This window comes from Vombatus ursinus, unplaced genomic scaffold, assembly GCF_900497805.2.
Source record: "Vombatus ursinus unplaced genomic scaffold, bare-nosed wombat genome assembly UNPS02014818.1, whole genome shotgun sequence".
NCBI classification, from domain to species: Eukaryota; Metazoa; Chordata; class Mammalia; order Diprotodontia; family Vombatidae; genus Vombatus; species Vombatus ursinus.
The window spans coordinates 60569207-60576516 of NW_020954596.1; positions in this window are offsets into that span (position 1 = coordinate 60569207).

Sequence of the window (7310 nt, forward strand, 5' to 3'; positions counted from 1 at the left end):
TATCTATCTATCTATCTATCTATCTATCTATCTATCTATCTATCTATACATACTTATAATTTTTTACCTCCCACTACCCTAATACTGACAAAGGACTCATGAGTTACAAATATCATCTTTCCATGCAGGAATGTAAACAGTTCAACCTTAATAAGTCTCTTATGATTTCTCTTTCCTGTTCACCTCTTCCATGTTTCACTTGAGTCTTGTATTTGAAAGTCAAATTTTCTATTCAGCTCTGGTCTTTTCCTCAAGAATGCTGGAAAGTCCCCTATTTCACTGAATGACCATTTTTTACCCTGACAGATTATACTCAGTTTTGCTGGATAGGTGATTCTTGGTTGTAATCCTATCTCCTTTGCCCTCTGGAATATTATATTCCATGCCCTGTGGTCCCTTAATGTAGAAGCTGCTAAATCTTGTGTTATCCTGATTGTGTTTCCACAATACTTGAATTGTTTCTTTCTGGCTGCCTGCAATATTTTCTCCTTGACCTGGGAACTCTGGAATTTGGCTACAATATTCCTAGGAGTTTTCCTTTGGGGATCTCTTTCAGGAGATGATCAGTGGATTCTTTCAATTTCTATTTTGCCCTCTGGTTCTAAAATATCAGGGCAGTTTTCCTGGATAATTTCTTGAAAGATGATGTCTAGGCTCTTTTTTTGATCATGGCTTTCATATAGTTCAGTAATTTTTAAGTTCTCTCCCCTGGATCTATTTTCCAGGTCAGTTGTTTTTCCAATGAGATATTTCACATTCTTCTCTATTTTTTCATTCTTTTGGATAAGTTTTACAGTGTCTTGATTTCTCAGATAGTCACTAGCTTCCAATTGCTCCATTCTAATTTTTAAGGAAGTATTTTCTTCAGTAAGCTTTTGGGCTTTCTTTTCCATTTGACTAATTTTGCTTCTTAGGGCATTCTTCTCCTCATTGGCTTTTTGGACCTCCTTTGCCATTTGGGTTAGGCTATTTTTTAAGGTGTTATTTTCTTCAGGATTTTTTTGGGTCTCCTTTAGCATCACTCTCAGTTTTTCCTCTACTTCTCTTACTTGCTTCTCAAAATCCTTTTTGAGCTCTTCCATGGACTGGGACCAATTCATATTTTTCTTGGAGGCTTTGGATGTAGGAACTTTGGCTTCATTGTCTTCTTCTGGTTGTATGTTTTAGTCTTCTTTGTCATCAAAGTAAGATAATATAGTCTGACTCTTTTTGCTCTGCTTGCTCATGCTCCCAGTCAATTGCTTGAGTTATAAACTCTTTGTTAAGGTAGGGGTCTGTTTCCAGTATGGAGAATGTACTGTCCCAAACTTCAGGGGTTTTGTGCAGCTGTTTTCAGAGATACTTCTAGGGACCTGTAAATTTTCAGTTCTTCCAAGGTGCTATGATCAAGGGCTAGGCGTTTACTCCTTTCCTGTCCTGTGCCCTATTCTATGAGTGACCACAAGCACTCTTTTCTGTCTTGGAACTGTGAGGAGGATTTCCTCTCCACAGCCACTACAAGCTCCACCCTGCCAGCGCTCCTCCTTGCCCCAGGACCACCACCCAGAACTGTGACCCAGATCCAAGCACAGGCAAAGCAAGAGAATCCTGCACCAGCAGAGAGATCCCTGCAATTCCCCTCTTATGAGCCGCTCGATTCCCCCTCAGTCTGTGCACTGGAAGCTAAGGAGACAGCCACCGCCCTGGGGCCACTCTCGGGGAATGGGGCTGGGACCCTGTGCTTCTCTCTCATGGCAGAAACAGACTTTTCCCACTGACCTTCTAAATTGTCATTGGCATTCATAGGTTGAGAAGTCTGGAAACTGCCACAGCTGCCCACGATTCAGTCCTCTGAGGCCTGCTCCAGGTTCGTTGCAGCCTGCGCACCCACTCCAAACTGCGCTCCTCTCCCAGTCCGGCGTGTTATACCTTTCTGATCAACCATTCAGGTTGTCTTAGGCTGGAATTTTGTTTCACTTTGTCTTTTTGTGGGTTCTGCTGCTTTAGAATTTGTTTAGAGTCATTTTTACAGGTATTTGGAGGGGTTTGGGGGAGATCTCAAGCAAGTCACTGCTTTTACTCTGCCATCTTGGTTTTTTTTTACTTTTTAAACAGAGCAAATATTGTCTTTTCAGATATTCAAAGGAATATTAAGCAAGCCAATATACATGACTAGAATAAAGCATTCCCTAGGTGCACACACACACACACACACACACACACACACACACACATATACATATATGGTGGTACTTTCACTTTTAACCAGGCCATCTTGTTTCATTATATCCTCCCACAGGTGGTATTTATTCTGCATGAATTATTTCTTTTTCCCAGACTTGAGGAAATAGAATACCTTGCCACCTTGCCCTCTGCAACATCTGTTATAGCATGTGTGCCAATCTTAACCACCTGAACAGTGAAAGGAAGCAAGGCCAGCATCTGACCAAATGCCATGTTTTGATGCAGAAATACTTGGAATCAAAACATGATTGCAAAACAAAACAAAACAAACAACAGAAAAAAGGAGTGGGTGGTGAGCAACTTAAGGCATCCTTATAGGAGATATTCTGCTTCCTTGGCCTTGGCATGTCATCAGACAAATCACAATCTCTCAGAGACTCAGTTTCTTCATCTGTGAAATGGGGAGAATAACCTTTGCATCACCTACCCCATGGGATTATTGTGAAGGAATTGATTTTTAAATCTTAAGAACAAATGAAGACCCATCTTCTTTCCCTCCCACCTCCGTCGAGAAAACCAAACTAAACCTCTGTTACAAACATGCTTAATCAATGCTTTTCAGATCTTAGAGCAGCACTGTGGAAACATCTGCTACTATGCTGCAGGAGCTGAGGAGAATGTTTGACACAAAAGCAAATGCTGTGGAAGTTCCAAAGTGGGAGCAATCACCAATCACCAAGGGCTAGTGTGACCAGGGAAGGCTTCGTGGAGGAGGAAGTTCTTGAAATTTGTCTTGAAAGGCAAAGCAAATTATCTGCTTTCTTGTGCAAGGAAAAGGACAAGTAGCATGGTTCAGTGGAAAGAGCAGTCAGGAAGAGACCTGAGTTCCATTCTGCACTCTGCAATGCGCCCCTGTGACCTTGTACAATTACTTAATCTTTTTGTGCCTCAGTTTCCCCATTTCTAAAATGAGGTGGTTGAACTCAATGACCTCAATGACCAAGGATAAGAGATTTAGAGCTATAAGGAATTTTATAAGTCATTGAGTCCATCCCCCTCATTTTACAGATGAGGAAACTGAGGGTCAGAGAAGGTCAGTCATTTGCCCAAGATCATCCAGCAATCAAGGGTCTGAAGTATGGCTCAAATCCAAGTTTGGACTAGTCTCCTAGCTCCAAGGTCAGTGCTCTACACACTATGTCACCCAACTCTGTGAACTTCTTATCTACCTCTTCCAAACTGTGTTGGCTAATGTTGCTACAATGCTTTAAGTTTCCAAAGAGCCTGAAATATATTATCTTGTTTGACCCTCACTATTCCCCACTTGGTAGGCAAGGTAACCCAGGGTCACACTAGCTAGTAAGACTAATAAGTGTCTGAGACCAGATTTGAACTCAGATTCTCCTGACTCCAGGCCCAATGTTCTATCTACTGTACCACCTACCTGCTCTGATCTATAGCTATTGATACATATAAATAGTTATGTATGTAGCTACATCTAGATATAGCTATGTAGCTATGGATAGATATATAGATACATGTATGTGTCTATGTAGAAATAGAGATAGATATAGATATGTAGATATAGATAATACAGACCTCATCTTACCCTGAAACTCCAACCTGTTTCATCAACTCTTTATCAGAGTGATAAGCAAATAGCAAAGTTGAATGATTTTGCTCCTCGTTTCCCCTGCTCTCACTCTGACATAAAGGCAGGAATTGCAAGGTAGAATGAGGGAAAACAAAGGCTCCAAAAATGCATAAAGTGGACACCAAGGCGCAGGGAATGAAAACAACATGCTGGTTATACTGTTACAGTACTGGTTATCACAGACTTTGACAATAATCTTTTCCATAATTTGGAATTACGCTAAGAAAGTGACTATTATTTGACCTTGATATGCCACTAGTGGGCATGTTTACCTCAAGGAAGTTAAGGATAAAAAGATCCAATATTCACCAAAATATTTATGTGAGTACTTTTTTGTGGTAACAAAAGAATAGGAAGCAAAGTAGATGTCTATTGACAGGGGAATGGGTAGACAAATGACGATACATGAATGGAATGGAATGGAATGAAATATTATCATAGTGTCAGAAAGGATGACATGATGAATACAAAGAATCATGAAAAGACCTATAAAAACTGATACAAAGTGAAATAAGCAGAACCAGGAAAACAATATACACAGTGCCTGCAACAGTGTAAATGGAAAGAACAAAAGCGAAACAAAACAATATGATATATAAGTACAATAACTTATAGAAGAGTTAAGAAAATGCACCTGCCTCCCTTCTTTGACACAACAAAAGTTGTGTTTTTTTTGATGAAGGGTTTTTTTCTAATTAATATATATAATATTACTATCATTATATTATACATATTTTCTCTTTTTTTTCTTCTCTGCAATAAAATATATGGCCTACTAGGGAGAGGAGAGAGAGAAATATATTTGGAAATGAAGGAGATGCAAAAATTAAATATTAATAAAATTTAAATGAAATTTTATAACAAAAAGAAAATTCTATTGTTCAGATAAAACTTATAAGAATATTTTCTTTGGGTGCCATTTTTTATTTTTATTTTTTGCAGAGCAGAAGAGGCCTAAATATTAAATCATGTGCTGGTCAACTTGTCCCATGTTACCCACTGTCAAATGGGAATGTGTGTTGATATGATATTCACTGGCTATCAAGAATGAATGAGTAAGAGTAGGAGGCTCTAGCCTGGAAAATTAAATTTCTTTTCACTTATCCCTGTTTGAGGCCACCCCAGCTCAGCCGGATGACCACATGGTCTTTGTGTTCGGGCCCCAGAGATAAGGGGCAGGAGGTTACCACTTGCTGCTGATGCACAAATGAGGGGAAAGTCAGTTGATTTCGCCCTTACTCTTCCTCTTGGCTGCATGGAAAATCAGGAAGAGTGCTCTTCGCTCACCACTTTCTCTGTCCTCCACAGAAACCACATGTTTCCTGACCCTTGACTTTTTTTTCCTGCTAGGAGAGCAGTCACCTGTACATCAGCTTAATTCACATAATGACATCCTGCCTTTCCTTATGGCCAGAAGCCTTTATCATCATTGCTTTACATCAGTCGGCCTGTGGTATCCAGACCATGGGCATGTGACTTGTTTGCCAGTTTGTCCATTGTAAAAAATTGTGTCATTTGTATTGTTTACCAGGAGTAGAAATTTTTCATCTGTTAGGAAAAAAAAGGTAACACCCAACCAACTGCCTAACTTAAAACATAGCTACAAAAGGCCATGAGGAGAGAGAATACAATGTGGTGCAAAGGGCATTGGTTCTGGAATCACAGGGCCTGAGTTTAAATGGCAGCTCCATTTCTTGTGAACTACGTGACCTGAGCCAAGTTACTTACCTATTCCAGGCTTTCGTGTCCTCATGTGATTTGATTGGGATTGGAGGGATTCTAAGGTCCCTTTCTGGTCTAGATGTTAGGATCTTATGAATAAGCCAGTCTAGTGGAAAAAGCACTGCACTGGGGGAGTCAGAAAACCTGAGTTCAAAGCCCAGCTCTGCCACATACTACCTGTTTGATGGAGACAAGTCACTGAATTTCTTTGGGTCTCAGTTTTCTCATCTTAAAGTAAAGGGGTTGGAATACATGATTTTGAAAGTCTTTTCCAGTTCAAAATACCAGGATCAGACATGGGGTCAGTGGTTTTCAGAAATAGGACAGAGAGGCGTGGTTAGTATAGAGGAAAGAAAATCACCAAATAAGCCTTTATCTACTGGAGAGGGCAGAAAACTTAAGAAATGCTATATGGACAAAAATAAATGGTTCATCTGATCCAATATTCATGCAATCTTAGGGTCTAAGAATTGGAATGGACTTTTGAGGTCATCTGGGCCAATATCCTTCCTACTTCAAGAATCCTTTCTGTGTAATATCCTACCTAGACACCCAGGGAGATGGCTAGGAATGGAGATCTCAGCATTTTATTAAGACTGCATTCCACTGTTATTTAGAAAGATTTTCCTTGCATTGAGGTGAAATCTGCTTCCACCCTAGTTCTTCCCTCCAGATTATCTTAGATCTGAAAAGGACTTTATCTTTTCATCCATTCTCACCATTTTATTGATCAGAAAACCTAGGCCCAGGGAAATCAAGTGGGTTAATCCACTCTTCTGTTTTCTCCAAAATACATTCCTTCTTCTGACTTCCCAATTTCTGCTAAGAGCACCAATATCCTCCCATTCACTCATGTTCATAAGCTGTATTAACTTTGACTCTTTCCTCTTCTTTATTTCCTATGTTCTATCAATATGAAACCCATCAATTCTATCTCTGCCATACTACTATACTCCAATGGACCTGGAAAGGTAGTGCAGTATAGTAGATAGAGTGCTGGGCTTACAGCCAGGAAGATCTGAGTTCTAGTCCTGCTTCAGATAGCTATGTGATTGTTTGTGGGCAAGTCATTCAACCTCATCTAAGAAATGGGAATGATAATTATAACACCTATCTCACAAGGTTGTTAGAGTGAAGATCAATGGAAATAATGCACCTAAAGTGCTTTGTAGGCCATAAAGCATGATACAAATGTGAGCTATTATTATCTCATCATTGTGAAGAAGCCTACTAATAGTGAACATCTCCCACATCTGCATATCTTGAACAACCTACTTTGTGTCCTCTCATAAATTCACCTCAAATGGTCCACCTAACATGCTGTGAGGGTCGTTGAGTTTTCTTGACATCACAAGGACACCAGTGGAGCATTTGGGCTGTTCAGGAGTTGCTTCTCATCACAATGGGAATGGTGCATCTTCTTTTTCAGGCATTCATTTTTTAATGGCATGCTTTACACTGCTTCTCCTGCATTGTTTATAGAGTCTTCCAGACTAAACATACCTACTCTGCCCCCTCTCCATTGCTCTGTGGATGCTCTTCAACTTTAATTTTTGAGAGATTGTAGGCAGCTAGGTGGCACAGTGGATAGAGCACCTGGCCTGAAGTCAGGAAGACCTAGGTTCAAATCCAGTCTCTGACACTAGCTGTGTAACCCTAGACAATTCACTTAACCCAGTTTGCCTCAATTTCCTTATCTGTAAAATAAGCTGGAGAAGGAAATGGCAAACCACTCCAGCATCTTTGCCAAGAAAACATCAAACGGCATCAC